Source organism: Pithys albifrons, chromosome 1 (assembly GCF_047495875.1).
Source record: "Pithys albifrons albifrons isolate INPA30051 chromosome 1, PitAlb_v1, whole genome shotgun sequence".
NCBI classification, from domain to species: Eukaryota; Metazoa; Chordata; class Aves; order Passeriformes; family Thamnophilidae; genus Pithys; species Pithys albifrons.
Window position 1 is genome coordinate 86,917,649 of NC_092458.1, and position 23,869 is coordinate 86,941,517.

The 23,869-nt window shown below is 42.0% G+C and overlaps 1 long non-coding RNA gene across 1 annotated transcript; it reads right to left on the minus strand.

Annotated features, from left to right (window-relative positions):
- Positions 1–5,206: 5,206 nt before the first annotated feature.
- LOC139679842 (uncharacterized) lies at positions 5,207–5,815 on the minus strand. Its single transcript, XR_011699254.1, has 3 exons — positions 5,746–5,815; positions 5,515–5,595; positions 5,207–5,225 (listed from the first exon to the last, which is right to left on the minus strand). It is a non-coding gene; the product is annotated as an uncharacterized lncRNA (long non-coding RNA).
- Positions 5,816–23,869: the final 18,054 nt, after the last annotated feature.

Sequence of the window (23,869 nt, forward strand, 5' to 3'; positions counted from 1 at the left end):
TCCTCAGGGGCTGGTATTGGGACCAGCACTGTTTAATGTGTTTGTCAGTGATGTGGACGGTGGGATTGAGTGCATCCTCAGTAAATTTGCCAACAGCACCAAGCTGTGTGGTGCTGTTAACACACTGGAAGAAAGGGATGCCATCCAGAGGTACCTGGGCAGACTGGGGTGGGGAGCCTGTGTAAATCTCATGACAAGGCCACGTGCATTGTCCTGCATGTGAGTTGGGGCAATCCCAAGCACAAAAACAGGCTGGGCAAAAAATTAATTGAGAGCAGCCCTGCAGAGCAGGACTTGGAGGTGTTGGCTAATGAGAAGGTCAACATAAACTGGCAATGGTAATGTCTGCAGCCCAGAAAGACAACTGCATCCTGGGCTATGTCAAAAGTACCTGGCCAGCAGATTGAGGAAGGTGATTTTGCACCTCTACTTTCACTCCCATAAGACTCCACCTGGAGGCTTTACATCCAGTTCTGAGGCCTCAACATAAAAAGAACATGGACCTGTTGGAGTGGGTTCAAGGAGTGCCATGAAGATGGTCAGAGGGCTGGAGCACCTCTGCTGTGATGACAACCTGAGACAGCTGGGGTTATTCATCCCAGAGAAGAGGCAGCTTTGGGGAGACCTTGTAATACCTTCTAGTACCTAAAGGGGCTACAAGAAAGCTGGACAGGGATTATTTACAAGGACATGCAATCATAGCACAAGGGGTAATGGCTTTAAACTGAAAGAGAGCAGGTTTAGATTAGGTATTAGGAAGAAATTCTTTGCTGTGAGGGTGATGAGACACTGGAACGTGTTGCCCAAAGAAGTTGTGGATGCCCTTTCACTGGAAGTATTCCAGGTTATGTTGGATGGGGCCCTGAGCCACCTGATATAGTGGAAGGTGTCCCTGCCCATGGCAGGGAGATTGGGACTAGAGGATCCTCAAAGGTACTTTCCAACACAAACCATTCTATAATTCTGTGATTCCATTGCTTATATAATTTTTTAGCCAAGATGCTCTTGCCTCTGTTCTCCCCAGTCTTCTTGACCTCCTAATGCAGCAGTTCTACTTCCCATACTTCAATCATCAACCCTAGACCCCAGCAAAGAGTGATTTTTCAGCATATTCCTGTCACCTCCTGAAAAGTGGTGCTAGTGATGGTTCCAAGGCTGTGTCTATCTGTTATGTCATGGGCATTTCCATGAGCTGATGTGCTAAGTACAGGATTCCCAGCAACAGTTCATCACCTCTTGTCTGCTTTGTACTCTTGGTGCTCACTAACTTTGTCCTGCTCCTGATTCCTGAGTGACCTCTTGAGGAAGAGAGGGAGTATAAAGTGACAAGTAGACACCTGCCTTACTGTCACTGGTCATTCCTTAAACATGTTGGAGATTTTCCTCTGGTATATCTGTTTGCTGTGCAGTCTAGAGCCAACAGTATGCCCAGGTGGCCAAGAACGCCAATGGGATCCTGTCCTGTATCAAAAATAGTGTGGCCAGCAGGACCAGGGCAGTGATCCTTCCCCTGTACTCTGCATTGGTGAGGCCACACCTTGAGTATTGTGTTCAGTTCTGGGCCCCTCAGTTCAGGAAAGATATTGAGGTGCTGGAGCAGGTCCAGAGAAGAGCAACAAGGCTGGTGGAGGCACTGGAGCGCAAGTCCTATGGGGAGAGGCTGAGGGAGCTGGGGTTGTTTAGCCTGGAGAAGAGGAGGCTCAGAGGTGACCTCAGCACTGTCTAGAACTACCTGAAGGGAAGTTCTAGCCAGGTGGGGGTTGGTCTCTTCTCCCAGGCACTCAGCAATAGGACAAGTGGGCACGGGCTTAAGCTGTGTCAGGGGAAATTTAAGTTGGAGATCAGAAAAAAATTCTTTCCAGAGAGAGTAATCAGGCATTGGAATGGCCTGTCCAGAGAGATGGTGGATTCCCCATCCCTGGAGGTTTTTAAACTGAGATTGGATGTGGCACTCAGTGCCATGATCTGGTAAAGGGACTGGAGTTGGACCAAGAGTTGGACTTGATGATCTCAGAGGTCTTTTCCAACTCAATTGATTCATGATTCTATGATTCTATAAGGTGCTTTATTCCCCATGGATCACATTGCTCTGGGAGATTGTCTCACAGCAGCAGTTCTAGTTTGGGTGCACCTCTTTATGGGACAGAGACCATACACAGGCCAGGAGCCTGGGGCATCCAAGATGAGTCTGTGCTGAGCTCTGGGGCTGATGGTGTTTAGCTAGGTGAACTGCACCCTGAATGTGTGTGACTGTGTGAACAGGAATAGGGTTTGGGGACAGTAAAAATAAAGTTTGCTCCAAGGAAGGGAATTCCTCATAGGAATAACTAGCTGTAGTAGCACATATTTCACTGTGTCACAATTATTTTCCTGATGATCCCTAAGAATCTCTAAAGGAAGGCGTCTCATTACTGCTTTTGTCAGCAACATGCTTTGCATTTTTTTGAGATTTCATTTATGAGGATGGAAAACCTCATTTAAACATTGCCATAGGATTGCTCTGATTAACCTAAAGTCAAATAAGGCACTGCCAAGAAAATACAGCAGTGTAAGGGGAAGCAATAGTCTGATTAAGAAAACCCAGAAGAAATTAAAAGAAGCATCAACAACTGAAAGTAGGACAGTTATTTTTAAAAAAGCTGAACCGGTTTTCCCATTTGGATCAACCAATCAGTCAATTCGAATTTATCAAAACTTTGTTTGATTTAGGGCAGTAGAAGACTTTATTGTGGTTATGATCAATGCCTTGAGAGACAATCATAGTTGTGATAGTTAAGTACAGTCTGCAGGTGAAATTTTGTCCAGAATCAGAGCAATAATCAACATGCTCACCAAGACTTTTAGTCTTGTTGCGTCAAGCCTGAACCTGCTGTTACTGACCAGTGAAACTGAAAGGACATAAAATCTTTCAGGAGAAATCCATGAAAAGTGTTTGCAAGTGACTGTGTGAACCATCCTCTGGAGTTACAGAGACATCTGTAGCATGAAAGGGAAGAGGGGCAGAAATGCAAAGATTTCTAGTCTCACCTGTATTAATATAAAGTTATTAGCTATAAGTGTCCTCGGAACAATCAAAGCTTTATGAACCCAGCACTGCCTGTCAAACAATGGACAGAATATAGGCTGGAAAGATTTTTGACCTTCCTGTGAGGACCACACTTAAGCCAGGGAGAACTTAACAGCTATAAACGTCCAGAAAATCAGAGTCTTATGGTCCCAACACTGCCTGTTGTGCCTGGACAGCACACAGGTTGGAGGTTTTCTGATCTCTGCTATGAGACCACACTTAATAGCAAGAAAAGAACTTTCTCCACAACAGCTCCTGAAATAACATTTATTAATACAAGTATGTGACAGTTACTGTGGGTTTTGCATTGCTGGTGATAATGTTTAGCTGCAGGATTGTATTTAACTGATGACAGATGACCCCAAAAGAAACTAGCACAAAACACATTCTACTGAGACAAGCATACCAAACTTGAGTTTCAATACAGCAGTGTACCCCCCTCGCATGACAGGCAAGAACTAACAACAGAAAACTACTAACCAGAAACACAACAACCTAAACCACAATCTAGACCCCCCCCTCCTCAGTAACAGAGAGCAATAAAATGACTTGCACACCACCTTCTCTGTAACACAAAGCAAAAGGAAAGAATAAAGCTGTTTCCCATTAACACATATGTTGAAAAGGAACTGCACACTGTAAAGGAACACAACTAATATGAGGTAAGATATATACCTAGTAAGTTGTGAAGTGTAAGGCAAGTTATTCTTATTAGTATTAAAGTAGCAAAACACGGTTAGTAAATAAAGTGCCTATAAAGATCAAAGAAGCTGTAAAGTAGAAGTGAAAGCATATTATAAAAGTATAAGGTACTTGATAAAGTATAACATAGCAGGCTTAGTATAAGATAGAATGTATAAAGTAATAGGCTTTGTAAGAGAGTAAAGTACAAAATGTAAAATATAAAGTATAGAGAGCATAGTTTCTCACCCCTGCATTGTCCGAAGAGTTGGGAGGAGACAGGGCAGCTGCTTTCAGCTACCTCCGCAGAGATGATGGCATTTCTCCCCAGTTTTTGCTCATGCTCAATCTCTTTTTATACCCTTTTTTCCTTTTGGTAGGTCGAGTGATTTTAGTCACTGTTTTGGGGATAATAGACAGATGCCTGAGCAATGGCTCCTTGGGCCTCCGCAGGGTGTCACAGGGTGTGGCAAAGAAGGGCCATGTCATTTCCATAACACTCCATTCTTCAGTAACCCCCGTCAATATGACTTAAGCATTTTCAGGGAGACACTGGAGTGTCTTTTTCCCCTGACAATGGTTCCTGCAAGCATCCCTCCAGGGGGTTGAGGCGTTTCCCTCAACTCATATCAGGACTGTCACCCCACAACATCTCATTGAGAAAGGGCAATAGTGATCTATACTAAACAGTGCATAAAACAGACCCACTGCTGCTTGCAAGAGATTCTTTAATGGCACCAAAAGAAATGGATTACAGACAATGGCAAAGGCTGAGATACTGCAAGCGCATTGTAAAACAAATGACAAAGGAAGTGATACAAGCAAAGACAGAGATCTGGGTCTTCAATTTCTTGCTGGGGCTGCATCTTCCCTCGGCATTGTAGGATTTGCATACTAATAGGAACGGCCAGGTCGAAGGGGACGCAGGAATGAAAGCTTGTCATTGAAGTTGATCGCCCTGTAATTTGGAAGGTGTTCCTGTTCTCGTGCAAGGTATTGGATTCCACTTCCATCACTGTGTTCACACAACAGCCAGGCACCTCTCTGGACTTTGTGAGAAGACATAATATCATTATCATATCCCGCAGCCAGATTGGTTCCTTCTGTTATTACCCTGGTCTTCCCTTGGTACTGGGCATGTTCATAGAGAGTGATCTGGGGATTGTGCAGGTCTTCGGTGATCATCTGCAGAGAACTGATCTTATCATTCATCTTTCTACCAAAAAAGCTATGGTCTCCCTCCTCAAGTACCATAAACTGGCCGCCATAGTTTACGTGCTCATAAACCACCCAAGGCTGGCCAATTACTTTTGCTGAGGAGGCAATATCATTCCAATCTACACCTTTTAGATTGGGAACGTCACTGGTGAATTCTTTGGACAAACCCTGGAAGTTGGCATGCTCATAAAGGATGATTTTTCCCATCTCAGTCAACTTCTGGTATTTGGAGTTCTTGCTGTAGGATCTGGAGGACAGCCTGCATGAAAGGAAGACAGGAAAACATGCAATGTTTGTCAGAAGACTTTAGGAAACAGGCACAAAATCATGAGGAGCATGGAGAAAAGAAAATAAAAAGGAAAAGCAAAACATTTGTAATAAAGAAAAAACAACAGCAGCTTGAAGAGAGTGAAGGCATGATACAGTAATTTGAATTTGGAGGAAAAAAGTAAAATTAAATATGTTACCACAGGTGTTAGTTTTAATTAGATGTGTGTGTTGGTTTAGGTGGATGTGAAGATTAAGTTATAAAATAGTCTCATTTTCACCCCTCAGAATCGTGTAGCAATGGCCCTCTCCACCCTCTCCTTTTGTAGACTATCTTTGTCCTGCAGCCATCTTCTCATCACCTGAAAGATGGGATAAGTCTACACTGATACAGACATCAGATCTTCATGTATGTGCTGCAGCTCTCATACCACTAAAAACTCTTTAACTGCATTTCACAGCAGCTGCCTAAGAAATCATGCCTGTTTTCATGTAAAATGTGTGCCTCTCACCTTGATGTCAGCTTCAGGGATGTGGAGACCTCAGGGCAACTCCTACAGTTCGGGGCTGCTGTTTGTGAAAGGCTTCCTACTTACCTCCATTTATAGCTTGCACAGAAGTCTTGTGAAATACCCAGTCAATGGAACTGAAAGTGGCTGATATTACCCTCAGGGATCAAAATTCATTGACCATTGTACTTTATTTATTTCAGATGTTTCTACACAGACATCCAGGCATTTCATTGCTCTGGTTCAAAAGCCTGTCTAAGCATGAGTGTCTTGATAACCCTTAGATCTTTGGTTTTTGTTTGTCCTTATGCTCTAGAAGCTGGATGAACCACAGTGGTTGGCACACATTAAAGTACTTTATGACACTCATGGGCTGTAGAATTTTTCTTCCTGTTGCAGTTCACATTTTTGCTTACCTGGGAAGCACAACTGATACAAAACCTTAGTTTTTCAAAGAGTTGCAATGGGAGATATCCAAGTGACAGAGGTGGCATTTAAATCCCCTTTCCTTCTTCAAATCATGGTATTATTAAGGTTGGAAAAGGCCTCTAAAATCATGAAGTCCCACCATCAACTGAAAGCCACACTGCCTGCTAAACCATATTGCAAAGTACCACTTCTAGATGTTTTCTGAACACTTCCAAGGATGGTGACTCCACCACTTCTCTGGGCAGCCTGCTCCAATGCTTAACCACTCTTTCAGTGAAGACTTTTTTCCCTAATAGGCAACCTGAACCTTCACTGGTGCAACATGAGGCCATTTCACCTTGTCTCATTGTGAGTTACCTGGGAGAAAAGACAAACCACCACCTCTCCGCAAGCTCCTTTCATGTAGTTCTGGAGAGCATAAAGGTCCCCCCCTAAACCTCCTTTTCTCCAGGACAAAATGCAGCTCCCTCAGCCCCTTCTCCTCAGACATGTTCTCCAGCCCCTTCACCATCATCACTGCCCTTATCTGGACATGCTCCAGCACCTCAATGGCTTTCTTAAAATGAGAGGCCCAAAGCTCAACACAGGACAAGGTGTGACCCCACCAGTGCCAAGTTCAGGGGGACAATCATTGCCCTGGTCCTGCTGGTCACACCATTTCTAACAAAGGCCAGGGTGCCATTAGCCTTCTTGGCCACCTGGGCACACTGCTGGCTCATGTTCAGTGATTGAAGCTGTGGATGCACCATCCATTGAAGTGTTCTTTAAGGTCCCTTCCAATCCAAACCATTCTCTGATTCTATCACATGTGTATTCATACACATCTTTATGTGTAGTAAGAGATGTAAAGGGTACTATACTAGATGATAATCAAAATCACCAATATTTTGTCTCAAAACCAGAAAGAAGGTCACCATGTAGAAGGCAGAAACAGGGTGTAAATAGAGAGTATTAGTATGGTGTAAAAAGTAGCTTGAAAGTCCAAATCCTAAAGCTGAAGCTTGGGGAAAAAAACCCAGAGATCTTGGCAGATGCTTATATTTCAGGAAATACCAAATATTTAAAATGGTGCTGTATACTGTCAGTTTTCAAATTAAATACTTGTATCCGATTAGATTCACACATTTGCCAAGCAGCAATATTATTCTGCTAAATATGACTCCAAATATTTTCTCAATTCAATCTGAAGTAAATGTGTCATAAGGTATTGCTTTTTAATATTTTTCCTATATCAACCATTTCCATTTCTGCCTATGTAACAAGAAAGCAGAGACTGTTCTCCCCCAGTTTATTTTTCTGTCTTTTGAGATTTTTGAACCACAGATCTTGTTTGTCCTCATTTCCCCATTGTCCTTTATGTTCTTCTCTACATGGGCATAAATATTCTCCTACATCACATATTGGTTCTCCCAAATGCCAGACTTAGCTCTCAGCCAGTCCTACCGGAACTCTTCTTTGCTGAACAAAGCACCCCTTAAACAATGTTGGGAGTCAGTTCTGGAGTGTGTCCTCAGGACTCAGCCCATCCTCCCTCTGGTCACTGTCTTCCAAGGGTCAGAGAGGGCTGACTTCCCTTTCTGCTTTGGTGTACCTGACAAATTGTCAATCACCAGAAAGATCATCTAATGAGTTATTGAATTGAATTAAACATAGGATGAATTGCAGAATTAGCTGTATTTCAACGTTTTCCTTCATAAGTATTAACTGCCTGCCTTTTATCACTAATCACTAAGAACTTCCTTTACAGAGTCAGGCTGCGGGAGGGTATGCTTCCTCTCTGCTGGGTTTGAAATTAACTAACAGGCATTCTGGACAATATTACAAAGTCATTCCTACAGCATTTCCCGGAGTCAGCTGCCAACCTCTGTTGCTTTCTCAGTTCTTTAAAATAATTCTGGTTTCTGTTTTCACAAAACAGCTTTTGCTATCACTTAATATGTTCCTGAAAATCTACATTATCAGAAAATGTATTTTTAGCATAGGAGAAACAAAAACTGAGGATGGTTTGTTTGGTTGATTTTCTTTTAAATTTCTCCTAGACTTTTTGGTTGAAAGAATGTGAGGCACTACTGATGTCCAGTCAGAGGAAAATGTCTGCAGTAGTTTGACAATTTTCAGAAAAATACAGTAGGGAAAAGCTAGAGTGTCACTAGGTGGTCACTATGGGTCTGAGAGTGTCTTCAACAAGCATTGTTGAATACAGTGTGGGAAAGAGCAGTGCGTGATATTTTGACAGGGAAGCCACGGCTGGCCTTGCATTAAAACCTCAGATAGAACAGAGGCAGTGACATGTGATAGAGAGACTGTGGTAGCCTCTGCAGTTGGCCATGTCCACGACCTTTCGGAGGACATGTGCCTGCAGATGTCTGGCTTGCAGGATGTGGGGTCTGCTAGACCAGATTTAAGAGGCTGACCAGGTCTGAAACTAAAAAATTGTTCTGTTGAGCCTTGTTGTCTCTTCTCCTTCAGTTCCAGCTATACAGAAATCTCCTTCTGTCCTGCTTAGACTCATCTTGCTCTTCGTGTCTGCAAACTTGTAGCACTTCTGACTTATTAAGTCTGGGAAGTCAAGCTTGTAAGGGTATATGGAATATGACAGTATCTCTTTCTGTAAGTTTATCAAACAAACATCTTTTTGCTTCATAATGAGGCAGAGTGGTGTGATTTGCTGACTACCACACCAGTAGGACACGGATCCAAGCAGGGATCACACAGGCACAAGACTCATGCTGGAACTCAGGGTGCCCATAACTGCAAGAATATCAGAGATAAGTGTGTGATGTGTGCCTGGCTTGGCTAGTAAGCAACAAGCTGCACCTGCCAGCAAGTAGAAGACCTGTGTTCTTTTGGCGGAGAGCCAAGATATGGTATTGCTCAGGCTGAGGGCTCATGTCATATTTGAAGCACCTGTGAGTGTGCCTGTAGATCTGGAGAGTGTGGCTGTGTATATTTTCACTAGTGAGCTTCCATCTTGGTCATGTGGAGAGGAGGAAGGAGACTGGGCTGTCTACACTCGCATTTTCTGTCAGTCCTGGTCATGTCACATGTGGGGCTGTTTAAGGCAACACCTTGTCTGTGCAGTTGGCCATGTCTGTGTCCTTTCCATGGACATGTGCGTGCGTGTCTCTGGGTTACACACCCAACCTCAGCACCGGCTGAACCTGCAGCCTGGGGAGCAGCAGCCATGAAAACCAGCCCTGGAGAGAGACCCTGGCTGGGCTCCAACAGCTGAGCAGGAGGAGTTACTGGGGTTGAACCCTGGTCACCCTGTAACTGCACTTGCACACTGAACTTGAAAAGTGACCTGGCTAAACAGAAATGCTGGAACTGGTGTTTTCCCACAGAAGAACCCGCCCTGGTGTAACTTTATTGTCCTTTCCTTTTGCTTTCTATCCTTGTTCTCTCATATATTTTCACACTTCATTTCATTGTTGTTGATCAGCTGCTTGCAGGAACTACCATGAGGTGTCAAGGAAGAGCATCTTGTGTGTTGAAATCCCACAGATACGCAGATGCTAGCTCAGTTCTCTTTTTCTTGCAGTTCTCATATAATTTTATTCTACTTCTCTTTCAAAAGCAGTAAAACCACATCCTAAAAAAATCCTTAAAAAAATAAAGCCCTAAGCAACACCTGTGGAAACACAAACTGCAGGGACACATTAATTCCTGAGTGCAAGGATAAAGAAAAAGGGCCCCTTAGACTTACTGAGTCAGTGTCACTGCACATAAATCCCCATTGGGACAGACTGCCACAGCTGAGGAGAAGAGATGGATACAAGGGACATTGATCATCTTTCTATGGTAGGTTTGAGCTTGATTCAGTAAGGTCTTGACAACCCCTGCTGATGGACTACCCAAACCATCTGGGTGTTGGTAGTTCAAATTTACTGGCCTCATAGGGAAAAATCTTCTTAGCTATGGAGGAGACAAGGCTAATTCTTCTCAGAGGAGCAGAGCAAAAGGTCATCTGGAAAGACTCTTAATTGGCAAGAGGGAAACTGACTGAAAATAAGGCAAAAAAAATGTCTCCCCAAGATTGGTTCAGAACTGCCTGAAAGGCCAAAGAACTGGGGAAACTCCACCTTTGGAGCTCTACAGAAAGCAACTGAAGATGGCCCTGGGTAACCCAACTGCATTTGGAGGTAGCTCTGCTCTGAACAAGAGCTTGGACTAGGGAGGTCCCTTCCAGCCTAAATCTTTCTGTCGGTAATTCTATTGAAGATTAAAAAGCCTTTGTCACTCTCAGGCCAATTGAATCCTTTGTTCATTTGCAATGACAAAGGTTCATCCTCATTTCAACTCATATGTACAATAACCTGGGTATTAGTTGTTGGAACTTTCTGAACTCCGTTTCCCCAGCGTCAGACTTCCCTCCCAGTTCCTCCACAGGCTCTCACTTTCTATCTTATCAAATGCAGTCCCATCCATTGAAGGGTCAAGGTCTTTCTGCACCTTTACATTGTCCTCCTATTACTGAAAAATCTTCATGAATCTTTTGCTAGGTTTTTATACCTGACTATTCTGCATTTCTTTATATTCTGTGTTTGATCAAAACAAAACCAAAGCAGCTCTGGGATAGCAGATGCAAAGTTTCTGACACACTCCCATTCATATCTCTCCTTAAAACTTTGCTGTTTTGTAGGATTACACTCCTCTGCAGTGCATGCATATCTGTGCCCATGACCTGCCAAAGAGCAGTGTTAGAGAAGCATTTAGGCTGCAAGGTACCTTTAGAGTTTTGTACTTTATTCTTCATTTCATGACAGGGTGGAGATTTCGTGAAATCCATGTACTATCTCTAAAAACTCCTCCAGAGCTTCTTCTAGTAATAATTGTAGTGTTTCTCTTTATTAATGAAACAAAGAATGAATCCCCCCATCCGCCTTCTCTGTTTGAAGACTGTTACCAACTCTTCTTACTAAGCCCTTCAGGCTAAACAAGCTTAGTTTGGTCAACTGTTCCCTAAAAATATGTCAATGATTTAGTAAAAAACCAGTATTTTTGCTGTGGTCTTCTTCAGTCATATCCATCCTCTTTAGAAACCAAAAATAATGCAGAAACAAGAATTCGTAAGTACATGTGAGAATGGTTTTAGAGTCTTTTGCAAGTAAATTAAACCTTTCTAAAGTTAAATATAGCCAGTCTCTAATATCTTTCAAGAAAAATAGATCCCTTAAACTCAGTTTTGCCAGGATAATTGTAATTCACTCATTTGGCCTTGTGTAATTTCCAATTAAAAGCAGGAGGAATAAGCCCAAAACACCAATTTAAGTGCAGTTTTTACTGCCATGAAAAAAACCAGAAAGAATACTAAATGCTTATATGTTACACCCTAAAATGTGGCATTGCAATAATCTCCAGGTCCTAATGTCAGAAACTAGAAAATTGTATAAACAAGGATGTTCCCACACCTTCATGCTGCTTTCCATTGTATGTGTTTTCCATTGTAAGAAAACACACTATAATCCTGAATTCTTTCCATATCTGTGGCATTTTTCTACTGTGTTTCACAGTATTCAGGTGTTATCCACTATATGCCTAATAAGCAGCTATAAAGCAACTGTTCTTCTACCCTTTAATGCCACAACTGTAAACCATCCAGCTCTAGCTGTAAAAATGCTAATGCTTTATCAGAAACTTTGGTCTACAAAGCCCTACACATTTGGATAGGGTAGATTTCCTTCTAAGTCACCTATGGATAGCATTAAATTTTGCTGATGTTTGGAACTACAGTGTGTCACTATGCTGATATAGAGTGTTTCAGAGTGTTGCAATGAAGTTATTTTAGATGTGAAAATAGGAATAAGAAACTAACACAGCCTAACCTGAAACCAAAACAAAGTTCATCTGCAATATCAGTAGATGTTATGTCAGTTCTCTTTTTCTTGCAATTGTTGTAGGATGCTATTCTGCTTCTGCTATCTCAAAAGCTATAAAACCTCATCCTGAAAAATTCCTTAAAAAAAACACAAATTAGCAACAAAATCCACAACAACCAGACTGAGGAGAGACAAATTGCAGGGACATATTAATTGCTGACTGCAAGGACAAAGCAAAGGAGCTCCTTAGGTCAATATCAGTGTACATAAATCCCCATCAGGACAGCAGCAGACTGTCATGGCTGAAGAGAAAGGATGGACAAGGGACACTAATCACCTTTATTTACAGCAAGATTCCTGAGGAATAATATAGGTCAGGAAATATTAGGAGTTGCCTTAAGGCATGAGCTCAAATTATCCTGTTAGCCAAGAGGATTGTGGGATGATAAGATCATTCAGGTTGGAAGTGACCTCTAGATGCCGTCAGGTCTAGTCTGCTGCTTAATATGGGGACAACTAGAAGGTGAAATGTGGTTGCTCTGGGCTTTCTCCAGTCAGGTCTGAAAGACACCTGCGGATAGAGACTACCCAGCTTCTCTGGGTGGTGTGATTTCAAATTTACTGACCTCATAGTGAAAAGGTTTCTCATTTTATCAGTTGGAAGCTCTCTTATTTTGGTTCATGGCCATCACTTTTTCATCCTTCCATGATATGCACTCCAAAAAGCCTGGCTTCATCTTCTCAATAACTTGTTTGTTAAGTATTGGAAAGTTGTTACTAAGTACCACCAAAGCTGGGTCAAATAAGCCCAGTTTTCCAGCTTCTCCTCCCAGGGAAATTGGTGCAGTCCCCTGACCTTCTCCGTGGCCCTCTATTGAACTCCCCCAGTTTACCAACATCTTTTTATGCTATCAAAAATCAGTGAGCCCCTTATCTACTGACGTAGGTTCTTCTTAATACAGCCCAGGATGCTGTTGGTCATTTTTGCTGCCAGTGCAGACTTGTTTCATGTTCAGCTTGGTGCCTACAAAGACCACCAGATCTTTTTCAGCAGAGCTGCTCCCCCATCAGACCACAACATGTGTCATTGCAGGGGCTTCTGCCTTCTCAGGTGCAGGAATTTGTCTATTTCAAATTTCTTAAGGATCCTGTCAGCTCATTCCACTGGCCTTCTAGATCCCTTTGTAGGGGACCTCTGTTGCCAAAAGGCAAGCTTGTTTAACAAGTTCCCCATCACCTCCTGCAACCTGTGTCTTTCAGTCATAAATATGTAGGGCCTACAAATCTCCATCTAAGGGGCATGAGGAGAAGTGCCCTACCAAACAGCAACCAGCAAAGTGGTATCTATGGAACTAGAATAGGGCAGCACAAAAAAGGGCAATGATCCTGTATGTCAAGAGAGGGAGAAGAGTCTGCAAGGAAGAGTGTCAGCACTGTTATTTGGGCCCATGGGTGACCTTGCCTTTTTATGCTAAAGAATAAATAATTAAAATGTCTGAACTATTTTAACAGCAGGGGAGATCTGATGATTTATGGAGTAAGAAACATGAAGATCTAGGTGGCAATGCAGTAGCCTGGTGGAAGAGCACCTCTTTTTATTCTTACAAACCTGTTATTCGTCCATAGTTATTAGAAACATTAGTGAGTTTCTCAGTTTTCAGAATTATTTTTATAAGACCCTGGGAGAAAGAAATTCAGAAAGAAATTTTTTCCAGATGTCTTCTCTCAAAACCTTCTTCTAGGGTAAAGGTTCCCTCTCTTACACACTGTATGTGCAAAATCTTCAAAGATTTTTACACTAAAACAAATGAAAAAAGAAAAGATTTATTAAGACTAGCATTTGAAATATCCAGTTGTTGAAAAGTGACAGTACTGTACTGATAAGGTCCTGCGTGACTTGGGTGTACATCCAAATGGGGTTAAGAGGCCTGTCACATGATTTAGATGCAGTTTGTTGTCTCAGTCCAACCAACAGTTTACATACCAGTCCCCCTGTTCATCTGCCCACCCAAAAGCCAGTCCCTGTGTACACTGTTGTGTTCATCTGACAAGGGGCCATCATGATGTGCTGTGTCCATAGGGCACAGCACTGCGCCAAAGCAAGATAAGAGCTTGGATCCTGGAATAGTGTGTATATGTGTGAGGGTACAGTCAGTATGCAAGGAGAGGCTGATTTACAACAGAATTAACTGACTCAGGTGCAGCCTTATACTGGCACATTCCATCACTTTGGGCTCCAGAAGAGTTTTGTGTGCCATGCTGTGCTGCCATGTAGAGGCAAACCCATTGGCACCACTAAGGTCAGGTTCCCAAACTGTGTGCACTCACTGCCCACAGGGCTGCCTGGGGTCAGTCGTGACAGTGCCTCCATAGGTCTCTTATCAGGCTAAGTCTTTAACACGTCTGGCCTGTAAAGCCTGTATAGCACCATGCAGATAACCTGTCCTTAGAAAGGTGGTAAAAAAGAATTAATACTTCACAGGCAGAACCAACCGCAGAACAAGATTGGGCTGGTTTATCTCACTGACACTTGTACCAATTACAATCAAGGTCAGATCTTGTCTGCCAGAAAACCAGATGACAAGCAGGCACACCTGCTTCCCTTGTTTTGCAATATATGTTTGTAATATATGTGCAGGATGCTAATAGGTGCAGGGTGCTAATAGTGGACTACTAGAGGATAGGATGTATGAAAAGCAGTGCTCCCTTGTCGCTGAGCTGATTGTAATGCCAAGGTCCCACCTGCAGGCACAGTGAGCAGAGGCAGAACACAGCACTGGAATGGCTGGTCACCTGTTACTGTTCCCTACAATTTAAAATTGTATTTCAGTATTTAGATTATTTTCTTCTTGTTAAGATAAAAATTAGGTTATGAATTATTTGTACCACTTTTTTGGACTCATTTGTTGAGCAACTTGTATTTTCAGAAAGCCTCTTCTAAGCACAGTTCTTCGGAATAGTTTGTTTTCTGAAGCTGGTTCCTCAGACCGTATTGGTTCCCAGCTCAACAGGCGAACACATGATGCATGATTACTGCAACAGGGATACCTCCAATATATTTTTGGCATCAGGATCAGATTTGACATCAGGAGTGACCCCGTCACTTAAAAAAGACAGTGCTGTGAAGTTAGAATTATTAAACTACATTCTTCCACATCACATTTGGACAAATGCTGATTAACTAAAGGGATCTCAAGACAGAGGAGCTGGTCTTGGAATAAGCAACACTCCTAAAATCTTCCTGTCTGCCTTAACAGAACTCAGGTTTCCCAGATAGCCCACTCATGAAGGAACAGAGATTGCAGAGGACCAAGGTCATACAATACCATACTATATGATATATATAATGTAATTGCTTCATATTTCATATGTACTATGCATTATATACTATATCTCATACATATATATTTCATATATATTATCTGTTATATATATGATATTATACACACCCTTCACAGCTGGGTGCACTGCCTGTTGTGAACTGTGTTAGTGGGATCTCAGAAACATTGGTATTTGGTGTGACTATCAATGTAGAACTGATCCATTGGCTTAGGTGTGGGATAAGCATGGGCTTTGGTTGGCCTCTTCCCCACAGCTGAGAGGAAACTCAGTGGGCTGAAAGATTGACTGAAATGTGGTATTTTTACAGGATGACATGAGGCCCATAATTTTACAGGGTGAGTAAGGTTGTTTCTGCTGAAGCTGCTGAAAGAACCAAACAGGTTGTGAAGACTAATGGCTCAGGTGGCATTTCTAGCCTCTTTTGTCAGCAGTGTGCAATGCCTGTGAAGGCTCATGGGGTGGGTACAGACAACACTACAGCCTGGGACATAGTACTCAATCTAAAAACTGCAGTGTAAATTTATAGAGATGGAAATGAATGCATAAGTATCTGTATACCCAGCATAGACATGCACAGATACAAGGGTACAGAAGGCCATGAGAACATCCTGCCTCTGTTTGTGTCCAGTAACATGGCCAAGCAATATGCTAGTAACTGACTCCTTCTCCAGAGGGAGAAATACACATGGCTGTGCACTGATTTCCCCCCCAAAAAAACCTTCTCTGCCCCAGCTGGTTTTTTGGAACACGTCTGATCTCATTCTCCATAGTGTAATGCCACAGGCACCAGCACAGCAACTGTTCTCTTGTTTTACAGGCAGGTACTGCTGTCAAGGTCAAACAACAGTAAAAATACATGAAGCACATTCATACTGAGATTGAATTAACTGCTAACGAAATTATCTGCCTTATGAAGCAAATTATGTCCTTTTGTTGAAAACATGGAAGGGGACAGGCAGGCAGAGCTTGAAAAACATTCAGTCCTACTGGCATACTTATGGGAAATGCAATGGTCTCATGTGCTTAATTCCCATGGAGCAGGTTCTCCAGTTAAATTGGAGCCAGTAGATAGCCAAAACAGCTCTCTCATCATGTACCACAGCCTGAGAAGTCTTTGGTATAATACATCTCAGCAAGAAAGCAGCCTGTAATTGAGACAAAACAGGTAACCTGAAGTAAGTGGGAGATGCTCACCAGCAGGTACTGCCACTTGGCTCCACAGGTCCCCACAAGCATGCTGAAGAAAGTCTGTACTCCCACAAAATGAAGCTGTGTCCTTCTTTAAGCAAAAGGGTGAGGATACAGCGTAACTCAGGGGGGTTTAAGCACTACAGCAGTCAATTAGAAATATAGACTAATGGTTGACATGCACCTGTCTTATTTCCTTCCCAAAACAACTGCTAGCCTTTCCTCAGAACCCTCAAACTCAACTCTTCTGCAGTTCCTTTCATGTGGTGTCCTGTGGTGACATCTGAGTGACATGAGTAAGGCAGGTGAGACTGGGTTCAGTTTTTTCTGTGTTTGCACAGATCTTCAGGCAGTCAGATACTTCAAAACTGAGCTACAGTGGATTACATTGTGAATTATGATTCCTGGGTTTTGACAAATAAACTAGAACCTTTTCATAAACTCCTGCTGTCTCTGTAGATTGACATGTAACAGTGTAAAGTTTAGAGAAATTAAAAGTTTATGCAATAAGTTGTAAAAGTACATTTGATCACTTGGAAATACACTTTATTGCTTTTTTTTTATTCCAAAACACTCAGAAATGTGCCAAATGGCTTAATAATACACTATGTTTTCATTCATGACTAACCAACATTGGCAAAATGCAAGGATGACCTCTAGACAGATGTTTTCTCTGCAACTGCTTTCACAGCCTCATTCTATCCTTGTTGTGTCAAGGTTTCTTTCCTATTGGGGACCATAATAAGTCAGTTCTCCTTCCACACATGAGACCTACAAAGACATTATAGGCATGTGGGGGAATTTGCACAACTTTACATTCATTTATAGCTTTGTCATTTACCATGGCAAGATTTTGACTGAATTATATATCACAGAGATTACAAGTCTTTTGTTGCTTTTGAAGTTTATCCTATTCTATTGACTGCCTAGTAATACAAATTTTCCTCAAAGTAGACTGTTCATGTATTAAGATGCTAAAGAAGTTCCACCCAGGTCTTGATTGATTTTCAACTGTACAGTACAGATAATTTCTGGGTGAAACAGCTGGGTATATCTTCCTTCATCCTGAGCCACATGGACTTAGAAGTGAGATGAGAAATATAAAGGTCAGAGTGAACCATAAAACACCCCCTCATCCAATCATAGCAGAGCTTACCAACTTCAGAGCAATAACTTTCCTGCATTTGCTCCCGCAAACATGCAGAAACAATAAATGAACTTTTACTAATCATCTCTTGAAACCACAAATAGTCCCTAGAGGGATGTGACAAACATAAAAGGCAGAGTTTCAAAATAAATCCTCCTCTCTTTTTTTAGTCTTTTTAACTCTTTTCCCTCAATTCAGAGTTTTGCACAGCATCATTGCAGTGACATCAAAACAAACTTCAAATGAGTTTGCATTTCTCTCAGTAGCAATCTAACCAAACAGAAGCAGAAACCTTATTTGAATTGTGTGATTTTGTGGAACCTACCTCCTAGCTAAGAAAATACCATCATGTAAACCTTCATAATACACTCAGTTTGTGATAAATCTTCAATGTGTCCTAATTTCTTAATCTAAAAAATCTGATTATTCTGATAACTTTTGTATTTTGCATGTGGCAAGACCACATGCCTGTAGTTTTACACAGTACACCAAGTTACTGAAAGAAATAGATTACAGAACATTTATGCTTTGTTATGCAGGGCTATTTTACCAAAGTTGTTCTATAGAAAATGTTTTTAAAGATATTATCAACAGGAAATTCTGAAATGGCTCCAGATTTTCTTTTTTTAACTAAACTGTAATTCTCAATTTGGACATTCAGAGGATGCAGTTATTAACAAATACCTACATCTGTACTATGTCTGTCATTCTACCATTTTGTCACCATTTGCCATTCATCTTTTTTATAGCTGAGATCTCTCAAAGTTTTGATGCCCTATGAAACTTAATTTGAATACTCCTCAGGCTCTGCAAAGGATAGTCCTGCTCAAACTAATCTCTTGTTTAACAAGGCTTTGTCAGCTGAAGCATAAAGGACAGCATTGTTTGAGCAAAGAATAAGTGAACTTACCCTCTGCTGGAGGGGATTGCTGATCACATGTGGACTATGCAGAGTTGCCCTTCCATTGGTCCCTAAAAAAATGCTGGTTTTGTTAAGGATGAGGTAGGAAGTGGTGTCTTGCAGGACCAATACTTATAGTGCCCATCTTCTCTGTACTTCTGAGTTTCTGGACCATCTGGAAGAATAGGAGTCCAGTATGAGCTGCATTTAGTGGTGGTTGCCATTTCCTGATCTGAAACTATTGTAAAGCAAGAGAATCCCTGCACTGGAATATGTAAGTCTGCTACTGGAAATAGTCAGCTTACAAACCTGAGTGGGAATCACAGCTTTGGAAAACAAAGACTTGGAGGGAAGTATGAGCATGAAGCTCAGCACTTTGTAAAAATCTTGCATCTGACAGCAAGTTGCAGCCATGGTGACTTGGTTAATGGACTGGACAGTGGGACACCCAAGATGCAGATCGCAGAAGCTTTCTAAGATTGTGGATTTCTTTGGTTAAGTGAACTGGCAAGGTTGCACACAAGCCAAGGCAATTTGTGGATGTGGCTGGACTCGGTGAAAGATCAGTGGATTGCTCTTTGCAGTATTTTTATCTTGGAGAAGGACCAGCATCTGCAGTTAAAACTAGGAATGCTAAAACACAATCTACAGCTTTGTTTTTCTTTTTTGATCTTCTCAATGAGATTTTCAACTTAGAGATTCTGGAGAAACAGCAAAAAGGCAGCTGGCTACAAGGAAAAGTTAGCATGCAATAGGTCAGAGGGAAATGTAGAGTATGCCAGTTGCTGTGATTGACCTCCTTACCTTGAGGACATTAAATGTGGGAGTATTGCCAGGGATTAAGAGAGAAGGCAAGGTAGGAACTGATTGTATACCGCACTGTTGGATAAAACTTTCCCCCGTGGAAGGACATACTTGATGTCAAAGATACTGTTGCCTGCACCTCAACGGGATAAGCTGAACCTTTGATTCACACCTGTGGATTTATACCTGACTCAGGCAAACCAGGGTCTCAGCTGACTAACTCACATTACAGGTGTGCACACTTACAGTAGATTTATTGGCTAGTCTGTTATGGAAATATCACTCTGTTCCTCTCTCTCCTACTTCATAGCTTCTCAGGTAAAATGTAGAGGTGCACCTTTCCCCTTCTCCCCTCCCTCCCAACACACATACACCTCCCTCCAGTGTCTTCTGTATTTCTGACTCATTTAGGGTAAGAATCACATCTAGGACACATCACAGGTGCTATCCACAGTATCATTCCTGGTAAAGTCCTACTTTCAGAATTCCTGAAAAGTTGTCTCTCAGAGAAAGAGAATGTATTGAATGCTGAAAAAAGGATCAGAGAAAATAGTGGCTGCATCATCTTGTAACAGACTTCCCTGCATCCCCCAAAGAAAAAATTACCACAGCTCTATTCACATACAGTAGCTTTATTAATATTTGACTGCATGGAACAATTAATTGTTTGAAGTATTTGAGATCTAATGGTGTACACAATTTCTTTACCTTCTTTCTTCCTTTTCTTCTCATCAGTGACTACAAAATTTCACAGTTAGCTGTGCAGTTAGGAGAACAATTTTCTGCCAACTCAAGAAAAGCATAAGAAGATTGCAGAATTTTTCTGTTATGAGATGAAATTGCAGGTGTGGTCTAGTGTTTCATAGATGTTATCTCACATGCTTGTCTCAGCACTGAGGGTGCTGAGCCATCCTTGCTTTCTTGATGCTCTCTCACACACAGAGCTAAGTCACACATCTAAACTCTTTGGAGCATACTCTGAGGAAACAAAAAGTCATCTTGATCACCTAGCTCCAACTTTCATATGGTCTTATAGCAAAAGATTCTCTTGTTTTTGCTCTTTTCCACCCAACTTACTCCTTTATTATACTAATTCTGAATAGTAGCTCTTCAACTTACTGTTTCTGTATAGGTTTTATCCTACTCCAAGACTGACAATATTTAGCATATACAATCACAGAAAAATTAAGTTGAGTTGTGTCTGAGTTGTCTCTTTCTCAATCCATTCTATGGGAGAGCAAAAAGTTGAAAAGCAGCTGCATGAGAACTGGAGTAGAAGTGTAAAGGAAGAGTTTATTCCCACCTCCTCTGAACTGAGGCCATATCTGGAATACTCCATCACTTTCAGATGCACAGAGGAAAAATAAACGTTATCAAAGAGGCAATAGCCACACAGGCCACTGGATGGCACTGAAGGATTCCTTGTGCCAGGAGACTTTGAGGGACCTGGTTCTGTTCAGCTTGGGTGAAACAAGGGTAATTGTTTATTGAGGTGCACAGCAAAACAACAACTGGAAAGAGCCTTAATTCACTGAAAATAAGGCAAAAAAATCTCATCCCAGGGATTCTTCAGTTCTCCCATAAAGCCCAGAAAAGCCAGGGAATCTCCACCCTTAGACTTGTTCAGAAACAAACTGAAGTATCCTGACTGCATTTGGAGGTAGCTCTGCTGTGAACAAGGGCTTGGACTAGGGAGGTCCTTTCCAGCCTTAATCTTTTTCTCAGTAATTCTAATGAAGATTAAAAAGCCTTCGTCACTCTCAGGCCAATTGGATCCTTTGTTCATTTGCAATGACAAAGGTTCATCCTTGTTTCAAGCCATATGTAGAATAACTTGGAGATTACTGAGGCATTAGTTGTTGGACCTTTCTAAATTCCAGTACCCCAATGTCAGACTTCCCCCCTAATTCCTCCACAAGGCTCTCACTTGCTATCTTATCAAATATACTCCAATTCACTGAAAGGTCAAGGTCCCTCTACACCTTGAATTTATATTCCTGTTACTGAAAAAACTTCAAGAATACTTTGCAACATTATCACACCTGACATTCTGTTGAGCCTTCTTGTCTCTTCTCCTTCAGTACCAGCTATACAGGAATCTCCTTCTGTCCTGCTAAGACCCATCTTGTTCTTCGTGTCTGCAAGCTTGTAGCACTTCTGACTTGTTAAGTCTGGGAAGTCAAACTTGTAAGGGTATATGGAATAGGACAGTATCTCTTTCTGTAAGTTTATCAAAGAAACATCTTTTTGCTTCATAATGAGGCAGAGTGGTGTGATTTGCTGACTACCTCAAGAGGACGACATGGTTCCAAGCAGAGATCACACAGGCACAAGACTCATGCTGGTATTCAGGGCACCCACAACTGTAAGAATGTCTATGAGACAAGTGTGTAATGTGTGCCTGGCTTGGCTAGTAAGCAACAAGCTGCACCAGCCAGCAAGTAGGAGACCTGTGTTCTTTGGGCAGAGAGCCAAGATCCAGGTATGATATTGCTCAGGCTGAAGGCTGTCAGTCATATTTATAGCACCTGTGAATGCTCTTGTGGTTCAAGAGAATGAGGCAGTGTATGATTTCACTCCTGGACTTCAGTCCTGATCAGGTGTTGTGTTTTGTTGAGCTGGCAAAATGCTAAGTATTCAACACAGAGAGTTAGAGGTTTTTCTCTTTTAAGGGAAAAAGGAAAGAAGGGGGGGAAAACCAAACTAGAAGTAAAACTTAAAATGGCAAGGTTTTTATAGTTACACAGAACAGAGAAAACCAAAAACAAACTACAGTATAACACATATATACACATGTAAACTTCATACAAGTTGGTTACATAATTAATACAGATTCAATTACTTCAGCTAAGAAACACTTAGCAAGAGAGGAGAAAACTAACAACAAAAAAGTATTTACTTCTCGAACTACCCAGCTGTGATGTGGTGGTAAGGCTTAGCACTTCTGATGCAATGACAACATGTTTACTCAGTGTTGGCTATGAAGGGACTGCCACTTGTCTGTGGCAGGCTGTGCAGTTGGCCATGTCCGTGTCCTTTCCATGGACATGTGCGTGCATGTCTCTGGGTTACACACCCAATCTCAGCACTGGCTGAACCTGCAGCCTGGTGAGGAGCAGCTATGAAAACCAGCCCTGGAGAGAGACCCTGGCTGGGCTCCAGCAGCTGAGCAGGAGGAGTTACTGGGGTTGAACCCTGGTCACCCTTTAACTGCACTTACACACTGAACTTGAAAAGTGACCTGGCTAAACAGAAATGCTGGAATTTTCCCACAGAAGAACCCACCCTGGTATAACGTTATTGTCCTTTCCTTTTGCTTTCTGTCCTTGTTCTCTGATATATTTTCACACTTCACTTCATTGCTGCTGATCATCTGCTTGCAGGAACTACCATGAGGTGTCAAGGAAGAGCATCTTGTGTGTTGAAATCCTATAGATAAGTGGATGCTATTTTAGTTCTCTTTTTCTTGCAGTTGTTGTAGGATGTTATTTTACTTCCGCTTTCTTAAAAGCAGTAAAACCACATCCTGAAAAATTCCTTAAAAAAAAAAACTCCTAACCCCAATGTGAGGACACATAAACTGCAGGGACACATTAATTCCGGAGTGCAAAGACAAAGAAAAGGAGCACCTTAGACCTACTGAGTCAATGTCACTGCACATATTTCCCCTTTGTGACAGACTGTTATGGCTGAAGAAAGGAGATGGAGACAAGGGACATTAGTCATCTTTCTTTATAACAAGATTCCTGAGGAATAATGTGGGTCAGGAAATACAAGGATTTGCCAGTCTTGGTCTTAGGTAATGAGCTTGAATGATCCTATTAGCCAGCAGGATCGTGGGATCACAGGGTAATTCAGATTGAAAGCAACCTCTGGATGCCATTGGGTCCAAGTCTGCTGCTCAAACAGGGACAACCACAAGGTTAGATATGGTTGGTCTGGGCTTGATCCAGTAAGGTCATGAAAACCCCTGCAGATTGGAGTACTGAACGTCTATGGGTGATGTGAGTTCAAAGTTACTGGCCTCTTAAAGAAAAAGCTTCTCAGCCATGGAGGAGACAAGGCAAATTGTTCTCAGAGCTGCAGAGCAAAAGAATATCTGGAAAGAGTCTTAATTGCCAACAGGGAAACTCTGATGGAAAATAAAGAAAAAAATCTCCTCCAAGGCTTGTTCAGTTCTACCAGAAAGGCCAGAGGAGCCGGGGAATCACCACACTTAGACTTGCTCAGGAGCCAACTGAAGATAGCCCTGAGTAACCCAACTGAATTTGGAGGTAGCTCTGCTCTGAACAAGGGCTTGGTCTAGGGAGGTCCCTTCCAGCCTAAATCTTTCTGTCAGTAATTCTAATGAAGATTAAAAAGCCTTTGTCACTCTCAGGCCAATTGGATCCTTTGTTCATTTGCAATGACAAAGGTTCATCCTCATTTCAACTCATATGTATAATAACCTGGGGATTAGTTGTTGGACCTTTCTAAATTCCATTTTCCCAACGTCAG